Raw genomic sequence first — 21,269 nt, 5'->3', positions numbered from 1 at the left:
CAGCCTTAATCCCCATTTTACAGATGAGGTAATTTAGGCACAGAGAAGTTAAGTGACTTACCCAAGGTCAAACAGCAGACAAGTGGCAGAGCTGGGATTAGAACCCATGCCCTCTGACTCCCAAGCCCCTGCTTTTTACAGTAGGCCAAGCTGCCTCTCTGAGTTGGGTCAGATGCACAGGTGGAGGGGGTGACTTTTGAGAGGAGGCAGGAGATCTCCTCCAGAGATACTGCTGGGAAGGATGAAGTCTCCTTCTTATCATGCTCTTTTCCTGCTATACCCAAACTTATATTCTTTCCTCTTTTCAAGTCATCTAGAGTTTTTTTGATCTTTATTTCCTGTCTCCAACTAGTATTCACATTTTCCTCCTATATGAAATAATAATTAAAATATTTATTGAGGATTTACTTTTTGCCAAAACATTGCTAAACACTAGGATAGGTACAGTCTATCAGATCAGACACAGTCCCTTCCCACTAGGGCTCACGATCTAAGAGGGAAAGAGAAAATTTTCCAGGGAACACAAATATTAAGTGATTTGTCCAAGGTCACACATCAAGCAAGTGAAAGGACTGGGACTATAATCCAGGGCCCTCCTTTCCATGCTCTTTCCTCTAAATCATTTTCTCCCTCCCTTGGTTTTAGTAAACAAAGTCCCTCCCTCTCCTTCAAAAGTCTTGGGAAAGGCTTTCTCCTCCAAGAGTTACTCCTTTATTAATTTCCCTCACATGCCCAGGTACACCATCCTATTACTTCCCTTAGCAACAGCTCATATTGGTTTATTTGTTACTGATAAATCATTTGTATTCCTGTATTCCTGAGGATTTGTCTATGACCCTCATACTCTTTTTGTTAATTCAGAGTCATTGATGTAGGTCTGATTAGACTGTGAGCCCGTCATTGGTCAGGGATTGTCTCTGTTGCCGAATTGTACATTCCAAGCTCTTAGTACAGTGCTCTGCACATAGTAAGTGCTCAATAAATACTATCGAATGAATGTTGCCTTCACCACTAGATTGCAAACTTCCTGAAGTAGAGATTACACTTTTTAGTAACAATTGTTGCTATTAGTACTCCTACTAATGATACTTGTTAAGCACTTTCTATGTGTCAAACACTGTTCAGAGCCCTGGATAGGTACCAGTTAATTGGATCAGTCACAGTCTCTGTCCCACATTGGCCTCACAGTGTAAGTAGGAGGGACCTACTCTGGATGCAGAAGGTGTTCAATAAATGCCAGTTAGTTGAGGGAAATTATGAAGACTTTGCATTTTAAGGCTAACTAATCACAACACACAATGATAATTTGGATTAGCACAATATCAAAAATATTGGTGTTTGTGAGCCTGGAAACCTTCTCCTTTTTTTTAGGAGCCCTTCCCTGAGACTTTGACACAGGTCCTAAATTAATAATCCCATCCCCATTACTCCCTGTCAAGCAAACCCATAACACATTCATTCAAGAATATGGTTTGAAGGTCTAATTTAAATTGCAGGAGCATCTGAGAGTCCTGTGTGCTCTTATCTTTATAGTATTGAAATGGAAGATGACTGACTTGTCAAGAACTAATTTTCTGTAATGCAATCAATGACATTTATTGAGCTGTCTGTTTGGAGAACTGTATTAGGCACATGGGAGAGTAGAAATAGAATTGGTAGATACAACCCCTGCTTTCCAAGACCTTACAATCTAATCATGTTAAAAACAGCATATGGAATAATTTAGCATAAAATTATATTAATAGGCTATTCTAAAAGGAAGGTGCTTGTTATTTAACTCAAGCCTTGCTTGTTTGTTATAGAAACAGTCAGATGTCCTTTTTTCCAGAAAGATTATTTTTGAGGCATCATTGGACAGTCATCATGTGTAGAATTTAATTAATTAGAGTGAAATAGCAGCATAAAACTATGGGATTTAAATAATTTGAAGTACAGTTCTAATAATATTCCCCCATGCCTTGTAATGCTAAATAGTTGACCAAGAATTGTATATCTGGTAAAACAATGGTAATATAAAATATTGCTTCATAACATACTGTTTAACAGCAGCAGTAGAAACTAATTCACAGAATATTACCACAATTCATTTTATCCCAGAATTAGAAACAGCCTGCACCTGAACTGCCTATTCTCATTACAATCTTTAGAAGTTATTTTAAGATCAATCTCATTCCCAGTATTGGCAAAACAATAGTCTTCTTTTGATGATGAATCATTGTAGAAAATTGTTTATTTTATTTCATTTTACTTAGAAAGCAGCAATAAATTCTGCTCAATAGAGCAAGACTATTATGAATGTGGATTCACACACCAGTTAGATGTAGTCATAAATTTTATAATCAAAATTACCATCCTAAAATGAATGGATTTCATTGACTGAGCAGGAGGTTTTTCTACATTCAGTTTTAATATATGAAGACTATAATGAGAAAGATTTTACATTTAATACCTCTACTTATGATGTTTTTGCAACTCAACTCTTCCATGGTTTGAAGTTCAGGTACATGGGGTTTTGCTGTTAAACTAGAAAATGCTGTGGTGTTGTTTTGTCTGTTAGGAACATCTAACTTCTGGCAATCCCAGATATATTAATCGATCAATCAATAATATTGATTAATTTTATGGCATTTATGTGCTTACTATATGTCAAACACTGTTCAAAGTGCTGGGATATGTACAAGTTTTTAATTAGGTGGACACTTACTGGGTATACTGCATTGTACTAAGTAAGCTCTAGGAAAAGTACAGTATAATTGATAGACTTGATATATGTGCTCAAGTAGCTTACATGTCTCTTGAAAAATATATGGCCTGAGCTCAATATTTTTAGTGAGCTGCTTGGTCTTTCCTTTGGTGAAATTTGCATAGCGGCAGGATATTTTTTATTTAGTTGTTTGTTTTTTTAAAGATCTGGTCCCCTGACACTGGTCTCCATTCATTCATCTTGCCAGGCATTTTGGGGGGTTGCTTTCTACTACTTCCTTTTTTTATAGTAAGTACTGCAAAGCCCAGATGAGCAAAAATTCCAAATCAGCAAAGTTTGAGTTAGAAAGTTTCTACTGGATATCAAATCTACTTTCCATGTTTCCTTTCACTAATTAGGACTCATGGCGGGGAGAATTACCAACCGATCTAGCTTTTGTTTAGCAGCTGCTCATTCATCTAGAGAGTATTGGTAATCTCTGAATGCATATGGAATAATGAGGTTAAATAGGCCTTGCAATTGCCTCTCATATCTGCCTCCATTCTATATATCATTAGCTACATGAAGACACAAAGCACTGTAGAAGTTTCTCTTTCTTCCTGCAATTAACCTAAGTTTCTACATCAAATTAATATCTGTTATTCATGGCTTTGGCCTGAAAAACAATTCCATATATTCTCAGTGCCCTCTGTATCAGGATGAAATCCTGAACCACAACATCAAGTCCCTGGTTCAAAGTGGTCAATGCAACCTCACTTCATTCATCTTTGTTATTATTATAATTACTGTTCTTCTTGTTAAGTACTTACTATGTGTCAAGCACTGTTCTAAATGCTGGGGTAGATACAAGTTAATCAGGTTGGACAAGGGCCCTATCCCACATGGGGTTCACAATCTAAGTAAGAAGGAAAATGAGTATTATATCTCCATTTTACAGTTGAGGAAACTGAGGCACACATAAATTAAGGTCACAGAACAAGCAATTTGCAGAGCTGGGATTAAAACTCAGTTCCTCTGACTCTGACGCCCATGGTCTTTCCACTAGGCCATGCTGCTTCTCATCTTGTCCCATCCCTTCTACTTCAGTAGAAATTACTTTTGTTGTTCCTTTCTGAGCCATCCAGTTACCCTGTGTTTATATGCTGTTTGATGCTGAGAGCTGTCCTATATCATTCTCAATCTTCACACGACAATACAGTGTCCAAGTTTTCTTTTCCCACTTAAAGTAAAAGATTATATGGATTCATAAATCCAAGAAAACCACCTGCATAAATCCTGTCAGTCCAATTAATCAACTAATCAATTGTACTTATTCAATGCCCACTGGGTGCAGAGTACTGTATGAAGCACTTAGAAATATAAAATAGCTTATGGTCTACCATGGGAAACAGACACTAAAGTCAGTTACAGATCTGTGGAAATAATAAGGTATACAAGATATGAATGTAAATGCTTAGGGGGATTGTGAGCAGTTAAATGTTTAGGTGTTGTAAAAGTAATGATGTGCAGGAAAAAGGAGAAACTGAAAATTAATTGAGGAAGGGCTTTAAACTCATTCAATCATATTTATTGAGCGCATACTGTGTGCAGAGAACGGTGATCCATTGTATATGAAGAAAGAGGAAGTATTAGCAGCGAGAAGGGAGTGCACAAGGGGTTGGTTGGTTGTGGGAGAGAAAACAAGGCATGTTGAGTCGGTTGTCTTTAGAAAAATGGAGAGGCGGTTGGATATAAGAAAGGGATTAAGTAAAGGGGGAAAGCTAACTGAATGTCTTGAAGCCAATGGTCAGGAATTACAGCTTTTTATGAAGAGAGGAATGTGCAGAACATAAGCTCATTGTGGGCAGGGATTGTGTCTGTTCATTGCTATATTGTAATCTCCCAAGTGCTTAGTACAGTGCTTTGTACAAAGTAAGGGCTCAATAAATATGATTGATTGACTGAATGAACACTGTTTTAGAAAAAATGATCCAGGAAGCAAAGTGAAGTATGAACTGGGGTTGGGAGAACTTGGCAGCTGGTAGACAGTGACAAAGCTACTGCAGGAGTGAAGCTGGAATAAAACAAATGCTTAGAATTATATTGGTGACTATTTAATGGAAAGGAAATGATGGATCCTGGAAATTTTGTGGAGAAAAAAATTGACTGGATTTTGCAACAGACTGAATGAAGGGCTTCATTCAATCAATAAATCATATGTATTGGGCACTTACTGTGTGCAGGGCACTGTACTAAGCATTGAGGAGGTACAACACAACAATATAACTGATACATTCCCTACCCACAGTGAGCTTACAGTCTACAGAGGAAGACAAGTATTAATATGCCTAGACTCTAAGCTCACTGTGGGAAGGGTATGCATCTGTTATACTGTCATATTTTACTCTTCCAAGTGTTTAGTACAGTGCTCTGCACACAGGAAGTGATCAATGAATATGATAGATTGAAGGATTGATTAATAAAAATAAATTACAGATATGTTGAAGGAAAAAGAGGATTCAAGGACAATGCCAAATTCTGGGGCTTGAGAAAAAGGGAGGAAGGTTATGGTTATATGTATGCACTTTTCTGAATTTAATTATGAACCTTTATTTTTTTTGGAAGTATGATCAGCTGATTTGCAATTAGATTGCCCCTTAGAGACGGAATTATTGTTTTCCTACAACTCCCTTTCTCTGCTATAATAGTAGTAGTAGTAGTAGTAACTAATGAGTACTTACAATCTGCTAAACACTGTGCTAAATGCTGCGGCAATTAGGTTAGAAATAGTCCTGTCCCACATTGTGGTTTGTGAACTAATTAAGGGTGTCAACAGTTGCAACTAATTCACAGATTATCACAATTCATTTAGTTCCAGAATTTAACAAACCCTGCATCTGAACTGTCTTTTTCCACTACAATCTTTAAAAGTTATTTTAAGTTCATTGTATTATACTTTAGTAAATATGTATTTAGAACAATAAGAACATTACATTGATGGTTAATTTTCAGTTGTCTAAATTAGCACAGTGTATATTTTTGTTTGTGTGTGAGTGTGTGTGACCTGAAGGAATCAATCTGAAAAAGTAGTGTTACAAATATCTGACAGACTAGTGGTGAGATATGATACTGGATGGGGTAATGTAATGCAAAGTATGGTCTAAATCTGGGAGAAGTAGTAAATCTGATGTTTTGATTAGGGAATCAGAATAAAATTAAGACAATCAATGAAGAAAGGACATGAAGAGGGAAAGACTCTTAACATTGTAGGGCCTTCTCAAAGATAAATTTGAGGACTTGTCCTCCTCTTCCTTACGTACTCACTAACCCTTTGTGTTCATAAAATGGTTGTTGACCCCAATACTTATTAAAAAAAAGCAAATACCAACAGGGGAAAAAAAACAGTTAATGTATCACAGTTTTCTTTCAGGTTCTACAGAACCTTTTACATTTTAAGAAAGTAAACAGTTACTCTCCAGATATTTGATGTCATTCTTATTTTCAGTATAAAGGAATCATTTTATTAACTAACTGTCAGGACACCGACCCCACTCCAACAGTGCTAAAAGGAAAAAAGAGTCGGTACAGCTCAGTGTCTTGCAGTGCCCTGCAGTGCCCTGCAGGTTTGAAGATAATGCTACTGACACCGAGATTTCATCAGTGTACATGGTGAGCTGCTAAAAACCAAAGCTTGACTGACAATCTCTTCTGCATTGGGGCACATAAAGGTTGCCTCTTGCTGCCCTATTGCATTTGTTACCAGTTGTGCCTGGCAGTTAGCTTTTTTGCCCCTCATAGTTGTCACAATCTTCCTAAAATGTCTGCATCAAAAATAGTCATGCCACTTTTAATCGATGCTCCCTGGGTGGCCGGTCTTTTTCTGCTGCCTCTTCACTGTTTTCCTTCATTTCCACAATAAATATTTTATTTTGCCCATCCTGGTTCATTCATTCATTCAATCGTATTTATTGAGCGCTTACTGTATGCACAGCTCTGTACTAAGTGCTTGGAAAGTACAAATCGGCAACAGATAGAGACAATCCCTGCCCAACAACAGGCTCACAGTCTAAACGGGGGAGACAGACAACAAAACAAAACAAGTAGTCAGGCATCAATACCATCAAGATAAATAGAATCATAGATATATACACATCATTAATAAAATAGAGTGGTAAATAATATATACAAATATGCACAAGTGCTGTTGGGTGGGGAAGGGGGAAGAGCAGAGGGAGGAAGTAGGGGAAATGGGGAGGGGGGAGAAGCAGGGGGAAAGGGAGGGCTCAGTCTGGGAAGGCCTCCTGGAGGAGGTGATCTCAGTGGGGCTTTGAAAAGGGGAAGAGAGTTAGTTTGGCAGTTGTGAGGAGGGAGGGCATGGACCAGGAGTTGGAGGGACAGGAGAGAACAAGGCACATTGAGGAGGTTAGCGGCAGAGGAGCGGAGCATACAGGGTGGGCTATAGAAGGAGAGAAGGGAGGTGAGGTAGGAGGGGGTCAGGTGATGGAAAGCTTTGAAGCCAAGAGTGAGGAGTTTTTGTTTCATGCGAAGGTTGATAGGCAACTAGTGGAGATTTTTGAGGAGAGGAGTGACATTCCCAGAGTGTTTCTGTAGATAGATAATCTGGGCAGCAGAGTGAAGTATAGACTGGAGTGGAGAGAGACAGGGGGATGGGAGATCAGAGAGGACGCTGTTGCAATAATCCAGTCGGGATATGATGAGGGATTATACCAGCACGAAAGCCATTTGGATGGAGAGGAAAGGATGGATCTTGGCGATGTTGTGAAGGTGAGGCCAGCAGGTTTTGGTGACGGATTGGATGTGTGGGGTGAATAAGAGAGCAGAGTCAAGGATGATACCAAGGTTGCGGGCCAGTGAGATGGGAAGGATGATAGTGCTGTCCACAGTGACAGGGAAGTCAGGGAGAGGACAGGGTTTGGGAGGGAGGATAAGGAGCTCAGTCTTGGACATGTTGAGTTTTAGGTGGCAAACAGACATCCAGGTGGAGATGTCCTGAAGGCAGGAGGAGATACAAACCTGGAGGGAGGGGGAAAGACTGAGGAGGAAATGTAGATTTGGGTGACATCTGCGTAGAGATGATAGTTGAAGCTGTGAGAGCAGATGAGTTCACCAAGGGAGTGAGTATAGATGGGGAACCAGCTCACCACCAAACAGCTGTCTGGATGGCCTGTTCTCATCCATTCTCCTTATATGTTAGGACATATGCAGTGAATATGCAGTGAGTTAGTCATTGCTTTGAGTTTGGTGGTCTAATTTCCATCATAGCATTGTTTGTGACTGGTCTTTCTGCTCCACTGATAACAGAATGCAAACCATAACACCTGGAAGACACCTTGCAGTCCATATTACCAATCCCTTCATCATAAGGACCTATCCTCCTCTATCCACTGCAGACAGATGAAGAAGAATCAATTGCATTTATTGAGTGTGCTTTCAATCCCCATACTGTTGTTGGTCCTCTCTAGACTGTGAGCTTGTTATGGACAGGGAATGTGTCTACCAACTCTTTTATTTTGTACTCTCCCAAGCACCTAGTAATGATAATAATAATGATAATGATATTTGTTAAGGACTTACTAGTTGCCAAACACTGTTCTAAGCACTGGGGTAGATACAAGATAGTCAGGTTGTCCCAGGTGGGGCTCACAGTCTTAATCCCAAATTTACAGATGAGGTAACTGTGGCCCAGACAAGTGAAGTGACTTGTCCAAAGTCACTAGGTGGCGGAGCCAGGATTAGAATCCATAACTCTGACTCCCAAGGATGTGCTCTTTCTATTAAACCTAAACTTAGTACCATTCTCTGCACCCAGTAAGCACAAAATTAGTATTATAAATTGATTATTGTCTCACTTTCTCTTATGTGTCTGTCACCTCCACCAATCCCCATTTTATTCTTAGGTTGTGAGCCCCTTAAGGATGGAGTCCTTTTCTAGTTTTCATGTCTAATTTTCCCCAACACTTAATACAGTGCCTTAAACTTAATAAGCACTTCCACTGTCTTCCCACTTACCTTCTCTCTTGGTACTGGTGAAACTCTAGAATAACTTGAGTACTGGAGGCTGAACATTCTGTTTAATTGGTGTTTGGTGATGCAAGGGAGCAGATATGGAAGGACCTGCCATCCTACCACCATCACCTCATTCGAATCCCAGTCTCCTGAAGTAGAGCATAAAGAAAAAATACAATATCCAGGCCCCACTTGATACCCCAGCATCAGTGCTACTATGTTCTTGCAACTCCCCTTTACCACCACCTTCCCAAAGAGTGTTCTTTCCACCAGACAGAGAGAATAGAAAAAGCCAGAATCTTCTCCCTTCATGAACTGATGCTGGAAGGATCCAGGACCTCGGGGTCAGTCTTGTTTACCGTTCCTAGTGTTATTTCCCATAGAGAATCTCCTATATTTATTACTTCATCCTTAGTTCCTGTCATCATTTGTGCTGTTAAAATATATATTAAAAAATTTCACCATAAAAGTTTGAAGATGCTCTGAACAGCTCCTGTTTTTGTTGGCCCTTGGGTACAGTGACTGAGCATATAGCTGTCTACCATCTTTGTGCTTTTCTAGGACAGTGATGATTCTGAAAACTGAGAACAGCAACGTAGTATTTCCCAAATAGGTGTGCCTCTCTCTCAGACTCCTCTGTAAACTCAGGTAAAGAATTAATAGTTCTAGTTTCATGAGTTTTTGGCCAGTCAAATGGGTGAGGTAATTTAGGAAAATGAAATGTAAGTTTTGTGTTTGGGGTTGTATTAAGTTACTATCGAGGATGACCTTTGAAAAGAAATGGCCCAAACTCTTCATTTTTCTCAGCCATACCACCTTAGACCAAATAATCAATGGTATTTATTGAGTGCTTAGTACTAGGGAATTTCCTATCATGAAGAATTACCTGTAGCCATTTTGTAAATGCCGGAGGAAAAAAGGTATAACATTGAAAAATACTGAATATATGTGTACAGACCTAGGTATTTCAAAGAAAAACATATGCTATATCGAGGCTGTAGCTTTATGATGAATTATCTAAGACAGTCAAAAATCTCTCCTCTCCCATGTTTAAAATGACTCACCCCAGAGAAATGGGGCAAAGAAATCATCGAAATTTAATCTGCCTGTGAAGCCCTTTATTTTTATGGTTACAAAGATCAGTCTGCATGATGGTGCAGAAAAATAAGAGGCTCTGATTGGCACTCTCTATTTCTTAATGTTGCAGTATCACCAGGCACCACTTCAATCGCATGAAGGATTTTGGTGTGCTTAAATTTCACCTTAAGTATCCTCAAGTGGGTTCACAGAGATGAGCTAGCAATTCAGTAGTGTGGCTCCCTTTTGAGTGTGTGACTCCTGATTGGTTTATAGTCCATAAAACTAGCAGCTGATGGAAGGAGGTGCTAACTGTGAGAGAAATTTTCCAATTGTGGGTAATCCAATTGTTTTGGCTTTAATACCTGTTACTAGATTGACAAAGCTGCGCTTTTCCTTATAGCACCCTAAATGTTTGTTTTTTTTTAATGCCCAATTGGTAGAAAGGATTTTGTTACTGTGAATTTCCTATCTCCCACATATTAAGTTAACCAGTCCATAAATATCAATAATAGCATTTTTATGGACATTACCTTATAAATCCAAGCAAGGGGAAAATCATTTTTCTGGTAGCATGAAGAAAGGCGACACCCAGCACAAAACACTGACCTAGCTTGCATTCTATATAGGTTGGAGAATTATCTTTTCCTACAGAGTTTTTAGATGTGAATCCAATTTTAGGCTTTAGAATTGCCAGAGCATTTGAAGTGAATGGAACATGCCAATTGAGCAAGGAGGGTTCCCACTGTTTTTTCTACATTCATCACAGAGGGTTGAAGCAATCGTCTCCATCTGGATGAAAATGGCCCTCAAAACTGCCTCCACATTGTCCCAGCAGTGGGAGTCACAGTGATAGAGCAACCAGCTGTAGCATGGAAGGGCCAAAAGGAAAGAGATTAAAAACAAAGACAAGAGAATCGAAAGCTCTTTTTTAAAAAAACAAAATATCCCAAAGGTGAAATTTTACAAAACTGCCACACTGTATAGACAAGCTCTGTTGTTTACAGATCGCTTTACAAATTCTAAATGGCAGCGGGCAAATGAGCTATCAAGTCATTTGACATTGCTAAGGTTAAACCAGATGCCATTTCTCAGAATGCTGTAAACAGTATTGTCTCTTCTGCTTTACTGTTGATCTTTAGCTAACTTTAAATGGGGCCTTCCTGGGGATAAGACATTTAAGCCAGCGATCAAAAATAAATAAATAATTAAATAAATCTTTAATATTTTCTCAATCTCCTCAGATATCCATTTACCAAATGGCAAGAGAAATTTGTTTGCTAGAAATCAATTTATATTATTGTCCCAACTGTATGAGAATTGAATCACTGCTTCAGTCTAGGATAAGACTTTTCAGGTAATTGAATGTATGGAGTCAGTTTGAAGAGCTCTTCTACACATTGCAATTGTCAATTTTCTTGACAAAACATAAGCCTAGTCACATAAATATTTTGATCAATATTCAAAATAATTGAAAGGAGTTTATTTTGGCTTTCATAATTACTCTACCACTTGACTTATTTTTCAAGTGCCTACTTAGCAAGGCCAGGCTGATAATTAAAGTATTCATTAGGAGCCAACTGAAGCCATTAGACACATTGACATAATAACTTTATCTGTGCCAGTTATAGTGTCTATTTTAATATTTTTGTGGGCTTCATACTTACATCCACAACAGCAATATTTTACTTGGAGTTTATTTACTTTAAAAATTAAAAGGTACTATTTTTAAGTGAGCTGAATGAAAATAGAATCATCAGATGTGACAAGCAGAGTGTTTTCTCTGTGCAAGTGTGTGATTGTCCTCCCTATTCCAGGGCTTTTTTTGCATTCTCTCTCTCTTTCTTCTGTCTTTTTCTCTTTTTTTTGCCATTTTTCCCCTTTGTCTTTCTACCCATTTTCCTTGTCTCCTTCTCCTTTCCACCTCTCACTTTTTCCTGCTCCCATGCTTACCATGTGCCAAGTGCCGTACTAAGCACTTGGGAGAGTACAATATTACAACAGACACATTTCTGCCCACAAAGAGCTCACAGTCTAATGTCTTATGCCACGTACTATACTAAATGCTGGGGTACATAAAAGATAATGAGGTTGGACTAAGTCCATCTCCTATAGGGGCTTACAATATATGTAGAAAAAATTAGGATTACGAGTATCCTAACTCCAATCCAGGATCCTCTTGATAGCTTCCTGTGTTTTGTACCTGTTCAGGGTCCACAGCATGAAATTTCCCTGTGATCTGCTCTCCCAGGTACACAGCTTGCTACCTTTCTCCTCCCAGATGGCCTAGGGCCATCACCTCTCTCATCACCTGCCCATTCCCCTACTTCCTCGTCAATCTTTCCCCCCCAAAATGTTTTTTTCTGAATCTCCACACTTCCCTCAAGGAGGGTCACCTTGGAATGACTCTTCTGTCTCCCTCCTCCCTCTCATAAATGTGAGGGCTAGTGGCTTTGGTGATCATAACAGCTTGTACCTAGGAATGGGGCAAGGGAGGTGACAGTGCCTGGCTTCTACATTCCACCTCCTCTCCCCATCTCATACATGTTTTGGGCACAGATTTGTTCACCAGTATTTTGTAAGCATAAACTGGTGTTCTCTACCCCACTATATTTGAGTTTAATATTCCTAGGAGAGTTGATTTTCACCTTTGGCAAGTAGGATTCTAGAACTTAGATGCAGTAATTCTGGACACTCATGGCTTAGGTGGAAAGAGCATGGGTTTGAGAGTCAGAGGTCCTGGGTTCTAATCCCACATCTGCCACTTGTCAGCTGTGTGACTTTGGGCAAGTCACTTAACTTCTCTGTGCCTCAGTTACCTAATCTGTAAAATGGGGATTAAGGGTGTGAACCCCATGTGGGACAACCTAATTATCTTGTATATACCCCAGAGTTTAGAACAGTGCTTGGCATATACTAAGCGCTTAACACATACCAGCATGGCTCAGTGGAAACAGCCCGGGCTTGGGAGTCAGAGCCCATGGGTTCGAATCCCAGCTCCGCCGCTTGCCAGCTGTGTGAGTTTGGGCGAGTCACTTAACTTCTCTGTGCCTCAGTTACCTTATCTGTAAAATGAGGATTAAAACTGTGAGCCCCAAGTGGAACAACTTGACTACCTTGTCTCCTCCCTGTGCTTAGAACAGTGCTGTGCACATAATAAGCACTTAACAAATACCACCTTTATTATTATTATTACCTCTAGACAGCTGATGTGCTCAAGAATCAATTCCTATACTTGATTACCTCTCACTTATCACCCCTAGGGCAATGAACAAGAAGCAACATGACCTAGTGGAAAGAGTCTGGGCCTGAGAATCAAAGGGATCTAATCTCTGCTCTGCTGATTGGCTGCTGAGTGACCTGAGGTAAATCATGTAACTTTTCTGTGTCTCACCTGTAAAATGGGGATTAATTCAATTGTATTTATTGAGGACTTACTATGTTCAGAGAACTGTACTAAGGTCCTGGGAGAGTGCAATATAACAGACACATTTCTTGCCTACAACAAGGTTACAATCTAGAGGAATGAGACTGTGAGGCCTTTTATGGCCAGGGACTGTGTCCAACCAATTATCTTGTATCTGACCCAGTGCTTGACACTGTGCCTGACACGTAAGTGATAAACAAACACTACAAATTATTATTAATAATAATAATCAAAATTCCCAACTTTTTTCCTTCAAATCCCATAGGCCAAGGAGGAGCCCCAATTCTTTGCAGCACATCAGAGATGAATGGAGGAATATTAGTCCCTCAAAACATTTGAGTGCCCTGAAGTATCTTTCCCTTTTCTCTTAATGACATCAAATAATAAGGATTGTGGTATTTGTAAATCACTTGTTATATTTCAAGCACTAAACCAAACACTCGGATAGATACAAAATAATCAGGTTCCACATAGGGCTCACAATTTTAGTAGGTGAGAGAAAAGGTATTTAATTCCCATTTTGCAGATGAAGGAACTGAGTCACGGAGAAGTTAATTCTTTTTCTTTAATCTAAGAACAATGCTACTACAGAGTCATTGCTATGCCAATTATTAGGAACTGCATACCTGGTGTTTGAACCAATGCGATTATCCACAACAGTGGCTATTATGCAGTAGTAACAAACAAGGGAAGCAACATGGCCTTGTGAAAAGAATATGAGCCTGGGATTTAGAAGACCTGGGTTATAATGCTGACTATGCCACTTTTTTGCTGTGTGACCTTGACAAATTGCTTAACTTATCTATGCCTCAATGTCCTCACCTATAAAATAGGGATTAAATCTTTAATCTTCCTACATATATTGTGAGCTCCATGTGGGAGATGGATTTATACCTATATAAATCTTACATATCTTATACTACCCTAGCATTTAGTATAGTGCTTGGCATAAGGTAAGCGCTTAACAAGTGCCATTTTAAAAAAATGCAAATCAACCATTCACATCTGCCACTTTCTACTTCTTCCTGTTTGGCAAAGCATGATTATGATGGCATCTCTTCAGTATGGGGTTCCTACACTCTCAGTTTTCTCTATCATTTTGGTTTCCAGTCTGTCATATAGTAACATAGATTTGAGTTCTAAGCATTTGTTATTAGAGTGATTTGGCTGCTGGTATGTTGGTTTGTTCCCTTAAATTGTTTACTTTCTCTCTAAACAGGCCTTGCTGAGGACAGGTTTGATTTACATGGGCTAATGAACCAGGTTTCATAAATTCCTTTCATGGCCTCTGCAAATAGCAGAACAAATTCTGGGAATTTTTGACCATTTTGATTTAAAAGGGTTCAAAAGAAAATAATTTATATTCTTCAAATGATTATGCCGCTACTTAAATCATGAATGGAGAGATTCATACAGTGATTCCTGGACACATAAGGAGTCTTAGACCATGGTACCTTCTATTTCTTCTCCTACACTGAACTACAGCTTCACTGTAGTTCACTACAACTTTAAAAATAGGTGGGTGTATAGTCTAGTCTAACTCATCAGAGACAAAGGTGAAAGGCATATCATACAAAATTGTAACATGAATTCTCTATGGTGAGCTGACATTTCAAATGAAACCATTGAGAGCAATGTCGAGTTTCATTTTCACTTAAGGACCAGCTCTTCAATATAACCTTAATTGAACTTTAAGAGACTGCTTTCCTAACACCAAAGATGTTTTCATACACAATGGGACCCTGTTATTTGACACCTTTCCAACTGGAAAGCTTTGCTAATTGACACTTGGTTGGTCTTAATACAAAGACAATTTTGGAATACTGACCTCTCATAGAAAGAGAGTACAGTATTTGACTTCCCTCCTTGTAGTTTCCCTGGGATTTTTTATGGTATTTTTTAAGTGCTTACTAAGCCAGATACTATACTAAGCACTGAAGTAGTTATAAGATAATTTGGACACAACCCTGGATCATTTTTCTAATTTGAATAGTCAACTATTTTAATTTCTGATCATTAGACAATCCTATCATTGTATGTAATTAGAACACAATGGTTTTCCTCAGCAACTTTAGCTCTGATTAACAAGGAGTTTTGCTTTAATTTTGCATCTAAGCCTGGCTAAGGTTCACTTACAATCCTTTCTAAAAATCCACAGAATCTTTGATTGTATCGGAGGTTTGACTCTTAAAAATCATCAACATTTTTGACTTTGCAGGCAACTGTGGGATAACAAAGTTTTACTATCATACTTTCCTTAAGAATATTTTAGAAGCCATGCCTGCCTATGTCTAGGTTGCTTATCATGCCTTTAAAATATATTTCATTGATTCATTCAGTAGTATTTATTGAGTGCTTACTATTAGCAGAACACTGTACTAAGCACTTGGAATGTACAATTAGGCAACAGGTGTTTTTCTGGTACTTCAAATTAATGTTTAACACCATCCTTGACCTGTTCCTGGCCCAGTCACTTCTCCTCATGATCACAGAAACCTTGCTGTCCCCAGATGTCAGGGTCTTCCCTACCGCTCTCTCTAAAAGTACTTTATATTCTCTTACTCCCCCAGACTCACTGAGAAAGAAGGAGTCAGCTTCCTTCTAGCTCCCCAGTGGTCCTTTCACACCATCTCCCCTATCCCTCTTTCCCTTCCTTTGAAACCTATATCATCCCCCCTCTACCACCCATTCCAGATACTAGTCACAGTTTTCTACCACCCCACAGGTTCGACCTCCAACTCTTTGAACCATTTTGATCCCTTTCTCACATTCCTTCTCTCTTTCTCCATCCATACATTGATCTTTGGGTACTTCAATATCCACTTAGTTGTTCCTGATGACCCTTCCACTGACCATGTTTTTATCACTCCTCATCTCCACTGACCTTCTGCTGCATCCTAGCTCAAACATTCACCAACTTGGACACACACTTGATCTCAAAATGCTAGTCACTATACAATCTCTACCCTCACCAACTTTGACATGCCTCTAATTGACCACAACCTTCTCACCTGCCTGGTCTCCCACATATCTCCTCCCCACAAATCTGTCCTGTTCTGCTATAGAGACCTCCAATATTTTGACTCCGTTTAGCCTCCATACCCACCCTACCTTCCCTTGTTGACCAAATTGACACCTGAAAATCACCCTCTCTACTGAATTCAACACACCCGCTCCCCTATTCCTTCATTGATCTCGTACCACAAAGCCACAGTTCTGGATCACTTCCACAGTCCACAATCTTTTCTTCTGTGCACCAGTTGTACAGTGTTCCTGGAGGAAATCTAGATACCAGGCCGACCTTGACCACCTCAAGTTCATCCTTGCATGCTTTTTGATTCTAATCTCATCTATACTTAGTGAATTGTTTCTCCAGTCTTAATGGCACCCATGCCCATTGTCCTCATGAGTTGTTCCAGATGCTTAACTTTCTCTTCAAAGACCTATCTCCTTGCCTTCCTCATCTCTTGCTAATGATCTGGCAATCTATTTTATTGAGAAAATTGAAACTTCAAGGAATGAGCTCTCTAAAATCTCCCTTGCTTCTCTCCAGTCCCTCCCTCCTCCTGTCTCTCTTCAACTCTCTCATCTTTCCCAGCAGTATCTCAAGAAGGGATCTCTGCATCCTTTCACACCTTATCAAAACACTTGCCCCTCCTTTTTTCCCCTCCCTGACAGCCATCTTCAACCTTTTGCTCTCCAATGGCTTCTTCCCCCATTTCTTTCAATCATCTAAAATTTCCCGTCCTAAAAAATCCTCCCGTGTACCCAAGGCTCTCTCAGTTATTGTCCCACCTCCCTCTTATACCTTTCCTTCCCAAACTCCTTGTCTACACCTGCCGTTTCAAGTTCCTCTCCTCCAATTATCTCCTTGTTTCCCTCCAATATGGCTTCCGTCCCCTTCACTCCACAGAAGTAGCCCTCTCAATGGTCATAAATGATCTCCTTCTTGCCAAATCTGATGACCTCTACTACATCCTAAATATTATGGCTATTATTCTGTCTGGAAAATAATGATAGTACTGGTATTTCTTAAGCACTTACTATGTGCCAGGCACTGTACTAAGCACTAGGGTAGATACAAGAAAATAGGGTTGACCACAACCATGGTTTCCAGGGCTTTGGGAGGTCTAGTGCCTAGGATCTAATAAGGGTCTTGGTTCCTTTGATTCTTCTGGTGTGCTTTGCATATAGGAGGATAAATATTGTTTATTTTTTTGTTACATATATGCATTCATGACATACATGTGAGTACTTAGAGTGACTGATGGAATGACCTGTGACCTGATCAGGGAGTTGCACAATGCCTTCTGGAAAAGGTTTTTTTTTGTTTGTTTCCTTTTTAAAAAACCCAGGCCTTAATGTTGGGAATGAGCATGGTTTTGAGGGGAAGGAAGTTCCGTGCTGTGGGAAGGGCATGGGCAACTAACAGAGGCAGGAGAGTCAAGTACAAGAAGAGGTTAAGTCCAGGGAAGCAAAGAATGTGAACTTGGAGTAGCAGGTGAATCAATCAATCAATCAATCAATCGAGTGCTTACTCTGGGAAGAGCACTGTACCAAGTGTTTGGGAAAATACAGTATAGAGTTGATAGTCACATTCCCTGCCCACAGCAAGCTTAAAGTCTAGACAAGAGAGGCAGTCTTCTTTCCATCCCCTACTCCACTACTCTCCAGTGGTCTCTAGTGAAAGGGAAGCTTCCCAAACATGGGAGGGGGTTTGGGGGAAAGAACCCCTTTTCATCCCAACTCTGTTGCAAAGAAACTAGTGGCCACAGAAAATACTTGTAAAGACCATGGTACCACCCTTCTGCTGATGGGTGCTCTACAAGAAAGACCACCCAGAAGCATTCCAGCTATGGTACCCCTCTGGTTCTCTCCCAGTCCCACTGCCCTGTTTCTACCCAGTTCCCCTTTCTGGGGACAAAGGAAAAACAAGGAGAGGTGGAGTGCAGGCAGTGAGAGAGCCTCAAGCAGGGATAATTATAGCCTTGAGGAAAGTGGAGGTGATTTTAAGTTTCTTTTATGCACTGAATTGCCGAATGGGGAGCACTAAGCAAATGTGCCAGAGAAATAATGCAATCTTTTCTTTCCCATAGATGGGAATTTGGTGTGCTTGTTAATGTTGGGTTTTAGAGATGACTTGCTGAAACATGCAGTTGCAGTATGAATTTTATTCATGTTATCAGTCATGGAATACCTAGGGGAGAGAAAAGGGTTATTTAGAAGTTGTGGGGAAAAAACTCTAGGGAAATGTACAAATATCTTTAATTTTTTTTCTGGATGTTTTTTCTTATATAACTGATTACAATTTTTTTACAGTGTAAATGGAAACACAAAAGTATACAAGCATACATATATCTGGGAGTCAGAAAAGGAGGCGTCTGGATCAGTGTACAAATGGTTGAGGCAGAATGTAAAAGCATCAAAAGGCAGCAAACCAAATCTTTTACAATAATTTTCTGCCTGATTTTAATTCCTTGGTACCAGTAGAAATATGAGTAATCACTTAAACATGATTCTATCCAGTGACAATAGTGGCAAAACCTGCCTGCTGTACGATCTTGTGCAAGTCACTAATTCTCTCTAAGCTTCAGTTTTCTGATCTGTAAAATGGGGATAAAACTCCTATCCTCTCTCAGGCAGAGACTAGGTATGACATGGTTATCTGCTATCTTCTCCAGCACTTGGCCCTTAGTACATACTTAATAAATAGTATAATAATGATAATGACAGTAAAACCCCAAATTTAAAGCATGAAAGGCAACAGATAATCTAAGGGAGATCATACTTCTTAAACTACTGACAGCTACAACCAGACCCCATCTCAGGGGTGTTATCATTAAATTGTATTATGACCTCTGAACATATGAATAAGCCCAAATGGAAAACTACCTCTGAAATGTGACTGAAAGAAGTTCATGTGAAATTTACATGTATGCATATATTCCTGAAATAAAAGTAGAGTATAATTTTCTAGCACAAGTATGCGCAGCGTAGCTCAGTGGAAAGAGCACGGGCTTTGGAGTCAGAGGTCATGAGTTCGAATCCCAGCTCTGCCACTTGTCAGCTGTGTGACTGTGGGCAAGTCACTTAACTTCTCTGTGCCTCAGTTACCTCATCTGTAAAATGGGGATTAAGACTGTGAGCCCCACATGGGACATCCTGATTCCCCTGTGTCTATCCCAGCGCTTAGAACAGTGCTCGGCACATAGTAAGCGCTTAACAAATCCCAGCATTATCATTCTTACACAGACATCCACATAAGAATTCAGAAAAAATCACAACTTGGATGGATTTCTTGGGGGCATCCTCTACTTCTGTTGATTCATACTAAACTTTTTTTTGTTTCTCTCCCCACCAGACATCTCCACATATTGATCACATACTGTATTTGCTCATCTATATTCTCTACCCCCCACTCCCGATCTCCAAATCTTCCTATTCCACTCCCATACCTGCCCTTCCTACATCTCTTTTAGACCTACTTCCTGACAGCTCTAGGGAGCTCTTCCTCCCTTAAACCAACTCATGCCCTTTCAGTTCGTGTGTCTGTGGCTATCTAAGGCCTCCTTCCCCTTGTCACCCCGTAACTGAACTGATTCCTGTAGCCCCACAGCAGCCCTAAACCTCGGCCCCTTCACTTTGAAAAATTCTCAATCAATATCGCCACCAAAGTAACACTGCAGTATGGTAGCTGTAAATTTGACTGCTGTGGAAAGATCCATGAAGAGTGCATTCAGTGATGGGAGCATGGGGGGAGGTATGCAAAGAGTGGCCCTCCCCTTTTTTTTTGTTTGTTTCTAAATGGTATTTGTTAAGTGCTTACTATGTGCGAGGCACTGAACTAAGCGTTGGGGTAAGTACAAGTTAATCAGATGGGACACAATCCGAGTTCCACATGGGGCTCACAATCTTAATCCTCATTTTACAGATGGAGTAACTGAGGTACAGAGAAGTTAAGTGACTTGCCCTAGGTCACAGAGCAAACACGCAGCGGAGCCAGGATTAGAACTCAAATTCTTCTAACCTGCAGGCCTATGCTCTATCCAATAGGCATGCTGGTTCTCCCATCTTGACACCAAGTGTCCCTGGGTCAGACATTCCCTGAGCACACAGGGCCACAGGGAATTCAAGATGAAACAGTGCTTCCCTTGTTCTTTCTGCCCACTGGACTGCCAAACAAAGCGGCTGGTGTTAACAATAATAGTAATAATGGTATTTGTGAAGCACTTACTATGTGCCAGGCACTGTACTAAGCGCTGGGGTGAATACAAGCAAACTGAGTTGGACACGGACCTTGTCCCATGTGGGACTCACAGTCTCAATCCCCATTTTACAGATGAGATAACTGAGACACAGAGAAGTGAAGAGACGTGCCTAAGGTCACCCAGCAAACAAGTGGAGGAGCCGGAATTAGAAACCACAACCTTCTGAATCCTAGACCCTCTCTCCACTACTCCATGCTGCTTCATGGTAACCCCTGCTATATTGCCATCACCACTCCCAGGGCTTTTGTTCCCAGTCAACCCTGTGGAGGTGGGCCTGAGGTTAATATAAGTAGAGGGAGCGTAGCCTCTACACTGTTTACTATTTTGGTGGTGGACATGTGACTGGACTCTCAATGGTTTGGGTGGCAGCATCCTGAGACCCCAATGGGCCCTCTTTAGCATGGCACTCATGGGGCTCTGACTTTCATCTTTTGTGGCTTTTTGTTTTCATATTTATTCACTTTCTTATTGGGTCCCTCACCAAATCCTTTCCCATCTTATTTTGAGATTATGAGCCCTAGTAGGACAGGCACAGTGTCTAACTCTGATTTATGCATTCTTTCCCAGGATTTGAAACAGTGCTTTTCTCACCTTAAGTGATTACAAATACTATCACTACTAGAAGGGGGCTCATAGTTATATATGGGTGGGTTCAGCTGTGGGAACAGAAATATAAAAGTAACTGAAGGAAGGGAGGGACAAATAGAGGCAGGGAAAGAGTGGGGCAATTAAAAGCAAATGAATGAAAAGGCTTATCAATCAACTGATCTGTTTATTGAGCACTTAC

This window comes from Ornithorhynchus anatinus, chromosome 4, assembly GCF_004115215.2.
Source record: "Ornithorhynchus anatinus isolate Pmale09 chromosome 4, mOrnAna1.pri.v4, whole genome shotgun sequence".
NCBI classification, from domain to species: domain Eukaryota; kingdom Metazoa; phylum Chordata; class Mammalia; order Monotremata; family Ornithorhynchidae; genus Ornithorhynchus; species Ornithorhynchus anatinus.
Note: the sequence above shows the minus strand (reverse complement) of the source record.